The sequence below is a fragment of the Loxodonta africana genome, chromosome 19, assembly GCF_030014295.1.
Source record: "Loxodonta africana isolate mLoxAfr1 chromosome 19, mLoxAfr1.hap2, whole genome shotgun sequence".
NCBI lineage: Eukaryota > Metazoa > Chordata > Mammalia > Proboscidea > Elephantidae > Loxodonta > Loxodonta africana.
The window spans coordinates 80,911,533-80,929,590 of record NC_087360.1 but is presented as its reverse complement, the minus strand read 5'-3'; positions in this window follow the sequence as shown (position 1 = coordinate 80,929,590).

Sequence of the window (18,058 nt, the reverse complement as noted above, 5' to 3'; positions counted from 1 at the left end):
TACAGGTTCTTATTTCTCTAGGATATATTCCGAGGAAGGGGATTGCTGGATTGTATGGTAGTTCTATTTCTAGCTTTTTAAGGAAGCACCAAATCGATTCCCAAAGTGGTTGTACCATTTGACATTCCCACCAGCAGTGTATAAGTGTTCTAGTCTCTCCACAACCTCTCCAACATTTATTATTTTGTGTTTTTTGGATTAATGCCAGCCTTGTTGGAGTGAGATGGAATCTCATTGTAGTTTTGATTTGCATTTCTCAAATGGCTAATGATCATGAGCATTTCCTCATATATCTGTTAGCTACCTGAATGTCTTCTCTTTTTTCAATAATTTTTATTGTGCTTTAAGTGAAAGTTTACAAACCAAGCCAGTTCCTCACATAAAAACTTATATACAGCTTGCTACATACTCCCAATTACTCTCCCCCTAATGAGACAGCCCGCTGTCTCCCTCCACTCTCTCTTTTTCATGTCCATTTCACCAGCTTCTAACCTCCTCTACCCTCTCATCTCCCCTCCAGGCAGGAGATGCCAACATAGTCTCAAGTGTCCACCTGATCCAAGAAGCTCACCCCTCACCAGCATCCCTCTCCCACCTGTTGTCCAGTCTAATTCATGTCCAAACAGTTGGCTTCAGGAATGGTTCCTCTCCTGGGCCATGAACGTCTTCTTTAGTGAAGTGCCTGTCCATATCCTTTGCCCATTTTTTAATTGGGTTTTTTGTCTTTTTGTAGTTGAGTTTTTGCAGTCTCATGTAGATTTTAGAGATCAGACGCTGATCGGAAATGTCATAGCTAAACTTTTTCCCAGTCTGTAGGTAACCTTTTTACTCTTTTGATGAAGTCTTTGGATGAGCATAGGTGTTTGATTTTTTAGGAGCTCCAGGTTATCTAGTTTCTCTTCTGCATTGTTAGTAATGTTTTATATACTGTTTACGCCATGTATTAGGGCTCCTAGCATTGTCTCTGTTCTTTCTTCCATGATCTTTATTGTTTGAGATTTTATATTTAGGTCTTTGATCCATTTTGAGTTAGTTTTTGTGCATGGTGTAAGGTATGGGTCTTGTTTCATTTTTTTGCAGATGGATATCCAGTTATGCCAGCACCATTTGTTAAACAGACTGTCTTTTCCCCACTTAACTGACTTTGGGCCTTTGTCAAATATCAGCTACTCATATGTAGATTAAAACAGTTTTTTAAGCTGCTAAATTTTAGGGTGATTTGTTATGTAACAGTAACAGGTACAGGAGGAAACCACCCAAGAATATTAGGTATGTGAGGTGAGAAGATAATATATGATTAAAATCAGAGAAATCGCAGCATTTAAGGGGCAAAGGGATAAAGGGGACCATGAGAAGGCAATTTTCTTCTTATGAAAAATTTAAAGGAAACCATGGAAGTGGTGACAGAAAAGACAAGTAAAGAGAAAAATTTGACAATGCAGATATTATCACAAAAGGCAAAGTTAAAGTTGCCATGTCAAATACCTACTGGATTTGGTAATTGGGAAATTACCTGAGGCCCTTAGCAGCGTTAATGAATGGTGAGGACAGAAGTAGGTTGCCATGGTTTGAAGACTAATGGGAGGAGAGGTGAATACAGACAATCACTTCAAGGAACTTGGTAATGCAAAGGAAGGGAAGGCAGTTGAGGGGATGCAGATTGAGGGGGAAAGGACTTTTTCCCCCTTAAATGGGCTGTGAAAATGGGACAATGAATAAAGAAGACTGGAGAAGAATCAATGCCTTTGAATTACGGTGTTATTGAAGAATGTTGAATATACACCATGGACTGCCAAAAGAATGAAAAAATTTGTCTTGGAAAAAGTACTGCCAGAATGCTCCTTAGAAGCGAGGATGGTGAGACTTTGTCTCACATACTTTGGACATGTTATCAAGAGGGACCAGTCCCTGGAGAAGGATATCATGCGTGGTAAAGTAGAGGTTCAGTGAAAAAGGGGAAGACCTTCAATGAACTGGATTGACACAGTGGCTGCTGCAGCAATGGGCTCAAGCATAATGACTGTGAGGAAGGCACAGGACCAGGCAGTGTTTCATTCTGTTGTTCATAGGGTCAATATGTTGGCAGTACTGTAGGTCATCAAGTTCTCTTCACTTTTAACTCTACCTGCCTGTTTCAGGCCCTCAGTGACTTCACCTCTTGATGATTACAAGTTTTCTGAGATTGCTTCCGGCCAAAAAGCTCTCCATTTTCTTCTACCTCACAGACAGCCATCAGATTGAAGCATTCTCTCTTGCTCAGGAATCTACAATAGCACTCCCTTGCACCTAGGATAAAGCCATCTCCACTAACGAAGGGCTTTTGAGGTGTTTCATCACCTGACTCAAGCCGTGGGCTCCATTCAGACTTGGTCTCTCTTCACACAACAGTCACAGCAGAGTTGTTTTCTATACATTAAATCTGTTTTTCTTCCTTTTCCTCCCTCCCTTCCTTTCTGCTTGACTTAACAGGAAGATTATCTGTTTAAGTCTGAGATTCCCTTAGCTGGTGATTCTCAATTTTGGAGTGCATCAGAAAAGCCTAGGTGCTTGTTGGAATTGTGAATTCCTGGGCTCCACTCTCAAGAGATTTTTTGTATTCAGTTGCTGGGGCCAAAGTCCATTGTGGGTGTTCTGTGGCCCAGACTTTAAGAAACAGTGTTTGAAGTCAACACATAGGATTGTAATTTCTTATGCTGCATCTTTATGTGTTGTTTGTCCTTTGTGGAATGCTCTAGGTTTTCCATCACATCCCACTCTCTTTCTACATTTTCTGGGAAGACTTGCTTGACCGCTTACAGCTACATCAAACTTTCCCTTTACTTAGCTCTGATTTCTGGTGGACAGATCACTATTTTGTACGTATCTATTCTCTAGTTTAAGCAGGCACCTGGCAATGTGATAGGTGCGGGGTTAAGCGAAGAAGCAAGTTGTGGGTGTGAACCTTGAGAACCTCAGAATCTCACAAGGGTGACTTGCCCATAAGGCTATTTTTGCATTCCCAACGAGGCCATAGGCTTCTCCGTGGCAGAGACTGTATTTCCTGGGGATCTACCACAACTGCCATCCTGGTACTGGGCACAGCAGAGGTGGTTAGTAAGTACTGATAGGTAGAAACAGATCGTGATCCTGGGATTTGTAGGGTTGGGAAGCTGATTCTTCCTTCTCAAGTTCTCCTTCAACAAGCATCCTACCAAGAAGCCACTGCTGTTGCTGTATCTGCATGTAGTTGCTGGTCTGTCTGTGCAAACCAAATGATCCAGGGCCTGGGCGGTCAGCCAGTGTGCCCAAACCCTTCCATGCATTGTGTCTGGCTTCCTCTTTGGTCAAAGCCCTTGCGATTTTCATGCTTTGGAGTATTTGGGCCCTTGTGCAATCTCTTCTGGGGAATTAGCCACACTGAATTCCATGCTTTGTGTCTGCCCTCAGTGCTGGCAACAGCCTACAGTTTTATTCCCACATTCTAATGCTCCTTGGGACGAGGCGATGGTTCAGCCAAGTTCATTTGGTATTCCCCTCTGTAACGCCACTTAGTTTTCCCACTGTTCTGAATTAACTAATAACAATCGAGCGAATAATTAGTATGCTGGGAAATATGAACTGGGGGATTTTGGGAAGAATAGCAAACAGAGGCCTCTCCCGGGCGGCAGCTTCTGTTGCTGTTGTGGCTGTCGTTTTAGTGTTAGTGCCCTTGCTAACTGCAGACAGTCATGAAGAGGGTGTGTGTGCATGCACGTGTTAGCATGTGTGTGCGGGCATGTGCGTACGGGTGGTCAGGGTGCCCGTTGCTGTAGAGATGAACCCCGCTCGTGGAGATCCCATGTGTTACAGAGTAGAAGAGTTCCACAGGATTTTCTTGCCTGTAATCTTAACAGGGAGCCCCGGTGGTACAGTGGTTAAGCACTTGCCTGCTAACTGAAAGGTTGACATTTTAAACTCACCAGCTGCTCCCTCCGTGGGAGAGTAAAGATTTACAGCCTTGGAAACCCTATGGGGCACTTCCACCCTGTCCTATAGGATCACTATGAGTCAGAACAGACTCACCGACAACAGGTTTTGTTTTTGGTTTAATCTTGACAGAAGCAGACTGCCAGGATTGTATTTCCATGGTGCCATTGGGTGGGTTCGAGCTGCCAACCTTTAGGTTGGTTAAACCAAACCATACCCACTGCCGTTGAGTTGATTCCGACTCATAGCGACCCCACAGGGTTTCCGAGGCCATAAATCTCTACTGAAGCAGACTGCCACATCTGTCTCCCACATTTAAAAAAAAAAAAAAATTTTTTTTTTTTTTTTTTTTTTTAGCTGAGTGCAAATGGGATTCCTGAGTATGTTTTCTCATTTAAGCAGCTTACCTGGGAGCATTTCCATCCCTACTGGATTGTCTTCTGGAAGGACTTCAGGCAGAATGAGGGCATGTTGCTTCCTGCCCCGAGCAGGCTGAGAAAGATACCTCTTTCTTCCTCCCAGATTACTTATTGGCTTATGATTCTGTGAAGGTGAACTTGGTCAGAAGGGCTTCCACAGTATGCCTGGCATTGTGCTAAGCATTTAACACGTTAATTCTTTCTAATCCTTAAAGTAATCCTGAAAAATAGCTGCTATTGTCTCAGAATACAGAGCCTGTTAGAAGGTAAGGTTTTGTCTAAGACCTCATAGTTGGTAAGTGGCAGAGCTGAATTCAAACACTTAGAACCTGCCTTTCTGCCACCTTCAGCTCCTTCTGCTACTCCATGCTGTCTCATAAGAATGCATATTTACTAATGGTTACTGATTCCAGGGTTCTTCTGTCCACCTCGACTGACTGCTTAGTGTGATGGTTTGGCCTTGGTGAAAACCCAACATCCTTCAGCTCTTCATACTGAAACTTCATTCTCTCTGGGGACTAAGGCAGAGCCACAAAATACTGAAATGGACTTGTCTGAAAGATGAAGTTGATCACATTCGTTGTGCTGCCTTCAGGGTCCTAGAAATTCCTGCCTAAATGTGTCTGGGAAAATCAGAAAGACCCGGTCTTCAGCCGAGTGATATTTTACTTCATGGGGTGAAGTGGCCTCAGATTCTCCCTGTTCCTGAGTTAGCACAGAGAGATACACCTTTGCAGTTTTTTAAATGACATTGGAGAGCAAACAGAAGAGCCAGGGCACGTATTTCCGACAGAAACACATATGAAGCCATTTGCTAGTAACAGAGACCATGTGTTTTGGGGCTTTTCTATTTGGAGTCATTATAAAAACATTTCAAATGGGAATGGAGTACATGGAGCCCTGGGGAACAGTATAGTGAGTTCTTGGTTTGGATGGCTGAATGCCTGGTCTTGGTTTAGACACTCATAAGGTCTGAAATGAAGCGCTAGTGCTGACACTAATCTATCACAGACACCTTGGCAATATCCCTGAGCATTTCCACCTGTTTCAGCACTGGGCTCTATGGCTGCTGTCTTAACAAATAAAACGTGTGTGTTCTCTACAAGACATGTCAGTTAAGACAGGACTGAATTCCACATATGATCATCTCAGTGGTTATCTAACTCATAGTTTTCTTTTTTTTAAGTTCTTTAACCAAAGGTAAAAAATTAGGATAATAATTAATAACTGATTATATTTGTTGTTACTGTTAGGTGCCATTGAGTCGATTTCAACTCATAGCAATCCCATGTGACAGAGTAAAATTGCCCCCTGCTTTTTCTTTACAGTAATCTTTACAGAAGCAGACCAATAGGTCTTTCTCCCATGGAGCTGCTGGGTGGGTTCGAACAGCCAACCTTTCAGTTAGCAGGTGAGCACAGACCATTTGTGCTACCAGGGCTACTTCATACAACCCATTTTAAATTATATGGAAAATATTACTTTTGTTCTAGAATAATGGGCTCAGCCTCCTCTGATACAGGGGACACATTCTGGAGTGGCCGATAGTGCCTCTGCCCTGTTTTCTCCAGTTTTCTGGTAACACTGGGCAGGGAATGAATATTTAAGGATCTAAGGCTGGCCAGGTGGTCGAGGTAGGAGGAAAAGCCTTCTCTCTACAGGAGAAGCCATCCGTAAGGAAAATACACTAGAATAGCAGAGTCACTAAATTTTAAACAAAGAATTGGATGTATATGATACAAATTAAAATCAAACTCAGGGAAGGCTCTAAGTCTATGTGTATAAAAAAAAAAACCCTTACCCCTGAGTTGATTCTGACTCATAGTGACCCTACAGGACAGAGTAGAACTGCCCCATAGAGTTTCCAAGGAGTGGCTGGTGGATTTGAACTGCCAACTTTTTTTTAGTAGCTAAGCTCTCAACCACTGCACCACCAGGGCTCTGAAGGTCTAGGTTTGCTGTTAAAATATTCCATCCTTTGGATTCTGTGATACCAGAATCTTTTGGATTTTCTGTGACATATACCACTGGAGGAAACCCTGGTGTTGTAGTGGTTAAGAGCTATGTCTGCTAACCAAAAGGTCGGCAGTTTGAATCTACCAGATGCTTCTTGGAAACTCTATGGGGCAGTTCTACTCTGTCCTATAGGGTCACTATGAGTCAAAATCGACTCGATGGCAGTGGGTTTTTTTTTTTTTTTTTTTACACCACTGGAAACTCCTTCTTAGTTCCTTGAAAGGTCCTTCCTCTGATTGCCTCTAAGATGCCAGTGATTTCCAGGGTTTCATTTTCAGCCCAGGTTCACCTCATGTTATGAAATCTCACTGAGAGGTTTCATTCAAACCTATGACATCAACTGCTACTTAAAAACTAAAGACTTCCTCCCTCGACTGAACCTATATCCTTCTTCCCATCCCCTTTTTTTCCTGCTGGGCACAAGATCCATGTATCTAAGTGTCTATTAGATTTTTTCTCTCAGAGAAACTCAATTTGCCCAAAATCTTTTTTAAATTTTATTGTGCTTTAGGTAAAAGTTTATGGAGCAAATCAATTTCTCATTCAAAGATTTATACACAAATTGTTCTGTGACATTGGTTGCAATTCCCGCAATGTGTCAACACTCTTCCCCTTTGCATTTCCATCCTGGGTTCCCCATGTGTCTTCTTCCAGTTTTCCTGTTACTTCCTGCCTTCTTGTCTTTGCTTTTGGGCAGGAGTTGCCCATTTGGTATCATATACTTGATGGAACGGAGAAGGTTGTTCCTCATGTGTGTTATTGTATATTTTATAGGCCTGTCTAATGTTTGGCTAATTAAAAAAAAAATTAGAACAAGTCCATGGGAGCCTAAGTTTGATCTTCAGTATATCCCACCTGAATTTAGAGACCATCTCAAGAATAGATTTGATGCATTGAACACTAATGATTGAAGACCAGATGTGTTGTGGAATGATATCTCAAGGACATCATACATGAAGAAAGCAAGAGGTCATTGAAAAGACAGGAAAGAAAGCAAAGACAAAAATGGGTGTCAGAAGAGACTAGCTAAAGTAAGACTTTAGCTAAGAGTAGCTAAAATGAAAGGAAGAAATGATGAAGTAAAAGAGCTGAATGGAAGATTTCAAAGGGCTGCTCGAGAAGACAAAGTAAAGCATTATAATGAAATGTGCAAAGATTTGGAGATAGAAAACCAAAAGGGAAGAACATGCTCAGCATTCCTCAAGCTGAAAGAACTGAAGAAAAAATTCAAGACTCGAGTTGCAATTTTGAATTTTAAATAACTCAGGAAGCATTAAAAGAAGATGGAAGGAATACACAGTCACTGTACCAAAAAGAATTGGTCAACATTTAACTATTTCAGGAGGGAGCATATAATCAAAAACCAGTGTTAATGAAAGAAGAAGTCCAAGCTGCCCTGAAGGCATTGGCGAAAAACCAATTGAGACGTTTCAACAAATGGATACAGCACTGGAAGAACTCACTCATCTATGTCAAGAAATTTGGAAGACAGCTACCTGGCCAACTGACTGGAAGAGATTCATATTTGTACCCATTCCAAAGAAAGGAGGTCCAACTGAATGTGGAAATTATCGAACCATATCGATAATTAATATTAATGCAAGTAAAATTTTGATGAAGATCATTCAAAAGCTGTTATAGCAGTACATCAACAGGGAACTGCCTGAAACTCAAGCCAGATTCAAAAGAGGATGTGGAATGGGGGATATCATTGCTGATGTCTGATGGATCATGGCTGAAAGCACAGAATACCAGAAAGATGTTTACCTCTGTTTTGTTGACTATGCAAAGGCATTCGACTGTGTGGATCATAACAAATTATGCGTAACATTTCAAAGAATGGGAATCCCAGAACAATTAATTGTGCTCATGAGGAACTTGTACATAGACTAAGAGGCAGTCGTTCGAACAGAACAAGAGGATACTGTGTGGTTTGAAATCAGGAAACGTGTGTGTTAGGGTTGAATCCTTTTACCATGCTTATTCAATGAGCAAATAATCTGAGAAGCCAGACTATATGCAGAAGAATAAGGAGTCAGGATTGGAGGAAGATTCATTAACAGCCTGCCATATGCAGATGACACAACCTTGCCTGCTGAGAGTGAAAAAAACAACCCAAGTGAAGAGGACTTGAAACACTTAGTGATGAATATCAAAGACTACAGCCTTCAGTGTGGATTACACCTCAACATAAAGAAAACGAGAATCCTCACAACTGGACCAATAAGAAACATCATGATAAGCAGAGAAAATACTGAAGTTGCCAAGGATTTCATTTTACTTGGATCCACAATCAATGTCCATGGAAGCAGCTGTCAAGAAATCAAATGACATGTTGCATTGGGCAAATCTGCTGCAAAATACCTCTTTAAAGTGTTAGAAACCAAAGGTGTCACCTTGAAGACTAAGGTTCAACTGATCCAAGCCATGGTATTTCCAGTCTCATCATATGCATGGAAAGCTAGACAATGAATAAGGAAGACCAAAGAAGAATTTATGCTTTTGAATTATGGTGTTCTCAAAGAATATTGGATGTATCATGGACTGCCAGAAGAACAAACAAATCTGTCTTGGTAGAAGTACAGCCAGAACGCTCCTTAGAAATGAGGATAGCGAGACTTCGTCTCATGTACTTTGGACATGTTGTCAGGAGGGATCGGCCCCTGGAGAAGGACATCATGCTTGGTAAAGTAGAGGGTCAGCGAAAAAGGGGAAGACCCTCAGTGAAATGGACTGACACAGTGGCTGCAACAATGGGCTCAAACATAGCAACGGTTGTGAGAATGGCGCAGGGCCAGAGAGTGTTTCGTTCTGTTGAACTGAGGTCACTATGTGTCAGAACTGACTTGACAGCACCTAACGACAACAAACAACAGGGACTGAGGATTCTGTGCCTTCTCTTCCCTCTGTTCCCAGGCTTAGTATGAGACAGTAATCCTGTTCTGAAAACCCGAACTTTTCCCCGGAATGAGGTCCGTGCCCAGACTGAGGTAGGATTGGGGGGCGGACAGAGAGTATTAGCAGACTCACTTCACAACAAACCAAATCTGTTTCTCCAAATTTATTTGCCACAGTGAAGGTGATAGTTTGATTTCCACGTTCATGGCTCATTTAGTCTACTCTACAGTGCCTTCAGTCTCAGATATAGTATTACTTTCTTTAGGAAGTGTTCCTGGACCGTACCCATCCCCAGATAGATTAAGTGCCTTCTCCTGCTTTCCCATAAAACCGTGTGCATTCCTCTAGCTTATCTACCTTACTGCAGCCACTTACTAAGTGCCTCCTCTGGCAGAGATAATGCCACTATATTCCACATATACATCATCTTTCACACTGTTGTAATGCAGGGGCTCTAAAGACATTAACCTTCTTAAGGATGGCGACAGTCTTAATCTCTTTCCATTTCTCATACTTTACCCAGTGCCTGACACATAGCAAGTGTTCAATAAATGTCTATTGAATTCACAACTCCAATAGCAAAGTTAGTGTTCCTGCCTCACTTTCTTTATAAAAGAATTGGATAACATAAGAAAACCTCCAAATTTTCCTAAGTAAGTATCAAAAGTTAAGTTGGATCATGAAAGAGGTTGGGTCTATAAATCATATTTAGCTATTCAACTTACAGAAGATGTCCATCAAGGCAGCTGGAGTTTTTTCATGTTTTTGGTAAACTTGTGACTGTGATATTCAACTGGGGGTTGTAGTCTTCTCTGAAGATTTACTGGCTTCCCACAGTCATGGAGTGATGTCAACTCACCTCTTAATGCCTGAAAGACAATGGGGTTCATCAGATTCATGTGTGCTTTCGACCCTTGCAATAGTGAAAGGCAGCAAAGTGCTTGGGGTTACCAATATTCTTAAGAAATTGGAAAATGCAGATATAAATTGTACATTCCTTTAAGTTCAAAAGTGACCACCTGTCGATAGATGATGGCTTTAGGAAGTTTTCCACGGATGGTTATGGGTTTTCACTGCTCTATGCACGTGTTCTTTTGTAACCAGGGACCTGGATACTTTGGTGAATGGCTGGACTCATGGTTGTGGTCTCAGGCCATGAAATGGGTTGAAGCCAACTTCTTAATATGGTAGTTGAGTCCTTTGATTTGCATTTTTTAAATTTCCTTTCTCCAACTAGTAAACTGATCTACCACAGATTACAAACTAAACCGTAAAATGATATAAAATCTATTTTGAGATGTGTCCAATGTCTTGAAAAACATGCCGGCTGTTAGGCATTTCTTGAGATAGCGTGCTGCCTAAAAATATCACCCAAATAGCTGGAATGTTATGCTGATCTACCGGCGAGACGCAAACAACGAATTGTACACTTACCTGGCTTCATGATATTTAGAAGAAGCCAAGATCCAAAGAGAGATTGGCATCCATGGGTGTTGCAGAAATGCAGCTATAAAGACTGCCCGCCGTTCACATGCCACAAAATAATGCGTTTAATGAAAATTTGCTCCTTGGCCCTAGGAAAAGCTGCATTGTCACTCCTTCGTGTTCAATTTAGCCCTTCTATCTTACAATGTATTGTTGTTAGGTGCTGTTGAGTCAGTCCCGACTCACAGTGACCCTGTGCACGACAGAATGAAATGCTGCTCAGTCAAGTGCCATCCTCACAGTCAAATTTACAATCTACTTTTAAGTAATACAGAGCTTCTTTGGAAGTAAGATGCCTTTAAGCTAGATATTTTTTTGAAGGCAAGTAAGATGGTGATTGATTTGGGAGGTTGGTGGGAGGCTTCCGATGTTAGCAGGCATTCCTAGAATTGCAGGCATGTCCAGTTTTATAATTCAAATCAGTTTAAAATAGAAAAAAGAGAATTAGTCTGACCAGGAGCTTTAATATTGCCTGGTCAGCCGGCAGTGATGTGGAGGCTGGGTCAGTGGAAGCCAAGAGATTCAGAGTCCTTGTTAGCATGTCATCTTGAGGCTCTTCCACTGGCACCCTCGAATTAGAAAAGATGTCTTTACCATTCAATTGTCTAAGAGAGTCTTCAGAGTCCTACATCCTTATACTCAATTATGAAATTAAAATTGAATCGATTATTGCAGTTTTGAATGAATTATCAGAAATCTGAAATTTCTTTTATTGATATCGTTAAATTTCTTTACCCTCTGTCATGAAGTTTTTGATGAGCTTTTTCTGTGATTAGAACACAGATTTTTATTTATTTAAAGAAGATAACAGGGCTGCTTTTGAGGACTCAAACAACGGCAAGACCAAACAAACAAACAAACAAACCCTCCAAATACCCAAGTAGGTCAAAATTAGCTGATTGCCTATGCTTTTGAAATTCAGCTTTCGAATGTTTAGGTTTCTTCATCACGGCATGAATAAAGATGGGATCATTTTTTATTATATGGTTTATATGGCCTCTCTTTGAAGTAAATGTTCTCAATAAAAGAAAACATACATTTGCACAAGGCACATGCTGGAATTCAAGAATATCTGGGCATATGTAAGGGTCACTAAGTGGGTATTTAAATGAAGAGTATTTATGTGAGTAACCCCTTCTGAAGAAATGGCTCTAAAGGGAAGAGAGAATAAGAGGTTTGATAGATACACAAGTCCATAGACTGGTTTAAGAAGAGAGGGGTTATTCTATGTGTAGCTAGTAGCTATTATTCTAGAGGAGCCATATCAATTCATTTCTGAGCCTGAAGGCAAGAAATTGTAATAAAAGGATGAGAAAGAGTGGCCTCATGAGAATATCTGTGGGATTTGAACACACACGCTGCCAGTTACACTGGTGACTGCAAACTGGTAGCTTTCGAGGACAACTTCCTTCGCCAACAGTACCCTCAACACTGGGCATGAAAAGCTATTAGGCTCTAGTGGCCTTAGAACATGTTATGGATTGAATTGTGTTCCCCAAAATGTGTGTCAGCTTTGCTAGGCCATGATTCCCAGTGTTGTGTAGTTGTCCACCATTTTGTCATCTGATAGGATTTTCCTATGTGTTGTAAATCATAACCTCTATGATATGAATGAGGCAGGATTAGAGGCAGTTTTGTTAAGGAGGTAGGACTCAACCTACAGAATTAGGTTGTATCTTGAGTCAATCTCATTTGAGATACAAAAGAGAGAATTGAGCAGAAAGGAGAGGGACCTCATTACCATCAAGAAAGAAGAGCCAGGAGTGGAGTATGTTATTTGCTGACAAGCTCCTAGACCAGGGGAAGACTGATGATAGGGATTTTCTCCCAAAGCAAAAATAAGGAGAGAAAGCCTTCCCCCTGGAGCTGGCACCCTGAAATCAGACTTATACCCTCCTAAACTGTGAGAGAATAAACTTCTGTTTGTTGAAACCACCCACTTGTGGTATTTCTGTTAGAGCAGCACTAGATAACTAAGACAGATCATAAGTGGGCAGACTTTGGCAACATTCCCATTGCCTCTAGGAGTGATCACATGTCACACTTGGCATAGCTTTGTTGCCTATTCTCCTGGGAACTGTTTTCAGCATCGGTGACTTCAGTGGGTGTTGGCCAGAGTGATGGCTCTTTCCTGGACAATGGTGGTTTGGATTTCATCAAGATTCAGTGGCGAAAACAGTGGTGTAAGCAGGTGTGGGAGCTGGACCATGATAGAAGACAATGTGGAACAATACTCCTGGGGACGTTAAGAAGTATTGAGGAAGAATTTAAGGGAAATTGGACTTTCTGCAGAATTGGCAGGGGCAGAGACTGTGGTGTATCTTCTAGTTTTAATTGTGACCTTCCTTTTGTCCCAGGTTAGAACAACCTGAGAAGGAGATTGGGCAAATGTGGGCCAGATATTCAGCTTAAATTTTGATGTTCTAGGCATTTAGAAAGAGTCCATGAATAATTGGGCAAGGAAAATTGTGAAGCACTCTTTCCCTTTGTTTCCTTTCAAGATCCTTCTATTCACCTTAAACACATTTAACATTTCTTAATTTCAAGTTTTCCAACTTAATTTTGCATTAAAAGAAGCATTTGTAGAAGTAAATGTTTCATTTACTTTCTTTTCACCGAGGTAAGAAGAACATAAAGCAGGATGAGTTTTATTGAAGCCCACAGGCCATAGCCAACTGGATAAATCCTTTTGAAATGTGTTATGGCTGTTACTCTGGAAATTGAACATCATTACTTTCCATTCTGTCATTTACTTCTCAGTGGCTCAGCTCCATGTTGATCGTTAGAATCAAACGTCACCTCCAAGTTTGGCAAACAGCTGCCTATTTGGTTTAGGGCTAAAGCCAGTTCTGGCAAAGAAGACAGATTTGCTCATTCCAGAAGAGATGGTTTGATTGAAACAGTGTGGATGTCTGCCAGAGCTACAGGGGATCAGAATGAAGGCCAGCAGTACGACATTCTCTGGGCGCTGGACCCAGGAGTGCAGGCGAAATCTGTAGACTTGGGAGCCCGCGTGCTAAAGGATCACAGATTGAGATTTCATGCCAGAAAAACCCAGTCATGGAACAATTGCTTAGTCTTGGATCTAGGTATGTTGCATCATATCCCCTGAAAATACACATGACTAAGGTCAGGTATATCCCAGTTTTCCTACCAGTGGAGCGTTAGCCTAGTGTCCTCATAAAACTCTCTGCCCATGCATCATATTTAATGATAATGGTAATGTTAATTTATAACTACTACTGGAAATATTTTGAATAATAAGACATTAAGCTAGTCATTGAGTAGCCACTGTGAATCTGCCACCTTCTTGCTTATTTGTTCAATAAAATTCTATGTACCTGGCATTGTGTAATGGCACATGAAAATGAAACAAGAAGTGATATTCTCTGACTTGGGTATCAAATAACTGGAGGATAATACAAGGGTAGAATGAGTGTTGGAGATTCCAAAAGTTACAGACAACTCTAAAAAAAAAAAAAAAACTGTAGGGGTGGAAACAGTCAGGGAAGGATAGCCGTTTTGCAGATTCTGCAGAAAATGTTTGATCCTAGTTGGCAGAGAAGAGAGGATTCAGACACGGCAGGATGGAAACATTAGCCAGGCTAAGTAAAGGATGAGGTGGTGAGGAGCTCGGGCAATGGCTGGGTGGTCGAAGGAAGACTGGGTAATGAGAAGACGAGTCTGAAAGGGGAAATCTTTTTCTTGTTAGAGTTATTGGAAAGAAATATTAGATAGGTCGGGTGCATCATAACGGCCTGGTGAAGGCCTTTGGAATATCACCCACTCATTTGTTCATTTGTTTATCGAATTGTTTATTAAAGTCCTACAGTGTGTTAGTCCCTGGATGGTGCAGTTAATACACTCAGCTGCTGACTGGAAGGTTGTAGGCTCAAGTCCATCCAGAGAATCCTCAGAAAGAGGTCTGGCAATCTACTTCCAAAAAACCAGCCGTTGAGAATCCTGTGAGCACGCTTCTGCTCTGATACACACGCGTCAGAACCGCCTTGGTGGCACTGGTTTTTACCATGTGCTAGACACTGGGCTGGATATTGGCAACAAACAAGTCCAGGGCTTGCCCTCGGGAATTCACAGTGGGGGAGAGAGGCAGGTAAAGGACCCATTACAACACAACAACGACTCTAGAAGAGGTATGTAAAAAATAGCCTGGTAAGAAAGCAGAAGGATTAATTTAGCTGGGGCGGGGACTGATAGAAAAACAAAACAAAACAAAAAATAACAACATCAAAGCTTACGCAGGTGAAACGGATAAAACAGCCTTTTATGGAAGATCAACCCGGCAGTGGTGTGCAGAGTAGATTGTAACAGGTACCAGTGGAAGCTACTGAGGACAAACCCAGACACGATGAAGACTGAGTCAATGCTGTAACACAAGCCGCAGTGGACGCCAACAAACAAGGCGGGCTGCAGAAGAACCCCAGAGACTCAGCACAGCTTAGGTGTGCACAGATTGGGTTTGGGTTGCTGGGCAAAGGCGGTGACAGCAGAGCAGAGTGGGGCCGGTGAGAGACATGGCTGACATTTTAAGTAGAGCACAGTCCCTGGCACCATTGCAAATAGCAACACACTTGGTGGAAAGGACTATCGGACTTTCACCCAAGTTCCCATTCGAAGGGATAGCAGTCTTGGTCATTTTCTTTGCTGGTCCCCTAACATCTCAGGCCTTTTAGTGCCTCTGAACCTTTGAGGGAGCCCTGGTGGCCCAGTGGTTAAGAGCTCAGCTGCTAACCGAAAGGTTGGCAGTTTGAATCCGCCAGCCGCTCCTTGGAAACACTATGGGGCAGTTCTACTCTGTCCTACAGGGTAGCTAGGAGTCAGAACCGCCTTGATGGCAATGGGTTTGGTTTTTGGTTTGGACAGTTCTACTCTGTCCTACAGGGTCGCTGTGAGTCAGAACCGCCTTGATGGCAATGGGTTTGGTTTTTGGTTTGGAAATTTTGAGTGTTTCACTCCTCTTGCTTCCCACCCCCTGAACGCCTACTTTTCTCCCAGAGAAATGTTACTCATTTTTCAAAAGTCACTTCTCTAAAACCTTTCTTAATATCCCGAGGAATATTATATATAGCTTTGTATATAACTCGACTTTGGCACTTACATTTTATTATATTTAGTTGTCTTATGTGTTTATCTTTCACCGTAAATTATGCATTCTACAAGGAGAGAGACTGTCTTATTTACAGCAAAGGCAAGGATTGAGCTCAAGTATTTGACTCATGGTATCGTCTTTGAGTCCCTGCTTTACCACTTATCAGCTCTGTGACCTTAAGAAACTTGGCTAAGGTCTCTTTACCCCATGTTCTTCGTCTATAAAACAGGGCAAATAATATCTGCCTAATAAGGTTGCTCATGGAAAAAAGACCTGGAGATCTGCCTCCATAAATTACAGCCAAGAAAACCCTACGGAGTAGTTCTACTCTGCAACACATGGCGTTGCCATGAATCAGAATCGACTCTATGGCAACTGTCTTTTTTTTTTTTTTTAAATAAGATTAAGGACTAATTATAATAATGTATGTAAAGCACCTATCAGAGCGACTGGGTCACAGAAGCTGAATGAACGTTTGTTTCTTTTCTCCTCTCTCTCATTTTGTGTTCTTAAAGCTTTGCACAATGCTTGACGTTCAGTAGAAAGGACTTCTTTTGAATTTACAAATACTAACATTTACTGGTGGAAACCCTGGTGGCGTAGACGGCATTTACTGAGAGCTTACCACGTTCCAGCTACTCTTCTGAATATCTATAGATATCTCTTAGCTCATTTAATCCTCTCCGTAACATCTTGGGGAAAGAGCCACTTAATATTTTCATTTTATTTTGAGGGAACTAAGACATAAAGAAGTTAAGCTGCTTAACATACCTTGTTCAGGAAAGCCCAACTAGTAAATAACAGAGGCAAGATTTGAATGCAGGTGGTGATCTAGCCTGTTCAGAGAGCTCCACAAGTAGGATTGCCATAGGCCTTGGATAAACCCATTCCTAGTACGGAACTGCAAAAGGACTTCTGAATACTCTTAAATTCTCCTGAGAAATTATTTCCCGTTAGAGGAAAGAGCCAATTCTGTCATGGGACTGCTCCACTACTGGACATCCACTCGAATTAGTTTATTCATTGATTAAGTGACATATATTCATTTAAATACTACTCAGAGTTTGGTTGCTTGCTGTTGAGCTACAGAGGTGTAGGACATGATACTTGCCCTTGATGAATGGCCACCACAACCACCACTGCCTCCAGCTACCACTTCTGGAGTTCCTCCATGGTGACCCTATAGAGGAAGTTCTGGTATCTCACCATTTTGTGGCTGAGAAAAGGGAAGCTCATAAAAACCCACTGCTGTGGAGTCAAGTCTGACTCACAGTGACCGTATAGAACAGAGTGGAACTGTCCCATAGGGTTTCCAAAGAGCAGCTAGTGGATTTGAACTGCCAACCTTTTGGTTAGCAGCTGAGCTCTTAACCACTGCCCCACCAGGGCTCCAAAGATCATAGTAGTAACTAATTTTCCTAAGGTCATACAGCCTGCAAGTGTTTATATCCAGGTCTGTCTTACTCGGGTTCTAGCTGGGAAACAAGAGCAGCATAATTAGAGAAGCCGATGGTGGTTCTGTGGTGACTGACTTGTTCTTTGCTTGTTTCAAGAGAAAAGACTAGAACTTATGTTATCAGTGCCCAGGGTAGAGTTTTCACCATCTATATGGCGTCCACGGAGCAGCTCCTGCTATTTCAGGCTAGCAGCTGTGCAGAAGAGGAGATGTATGATATCCTGGGTTTGAGGCTGGGCTGACTTCCACTCAAACCATGGAACTCTTTGATTCATTATCTAAGTGGGGGCAGTAATAGTGCTCACCTCGGAGGGTTGTTATGAGGATTAGTTGGTATTACCTATGTGAAGGTACCTCGGTTAAGTCAGTTGCTTGTAAGGACACCTATCATTTTGTCTGCCCAGTTCTCTTCCCCCAATATTTCTTCTGAAAAATTCACCCTCTGATTATCTAGGGAGTGCTCCTCTGCTCATTCCACTGAATCTCCTGGTAAGGGCTTCCATAGTCTTTCCTGAACCTGTTCCTGGGATGCAGTGATTTGTAGAAATGGGTTCTTGGTGCAGGCTGTGTCCGTCACAAAAGTGTACACTCTGGCCCAAGTCAATTGCCCTGAGATGAGCCCAGGACCCGTGATGGGCCAGTCAATGCTCAGCATGGTGGCCAAACACAGTTTTGTTTGTTGAACGGATGATTCAGAGTCATTCCCTGAGTTTTCTGAAGTTGGGAATTCTC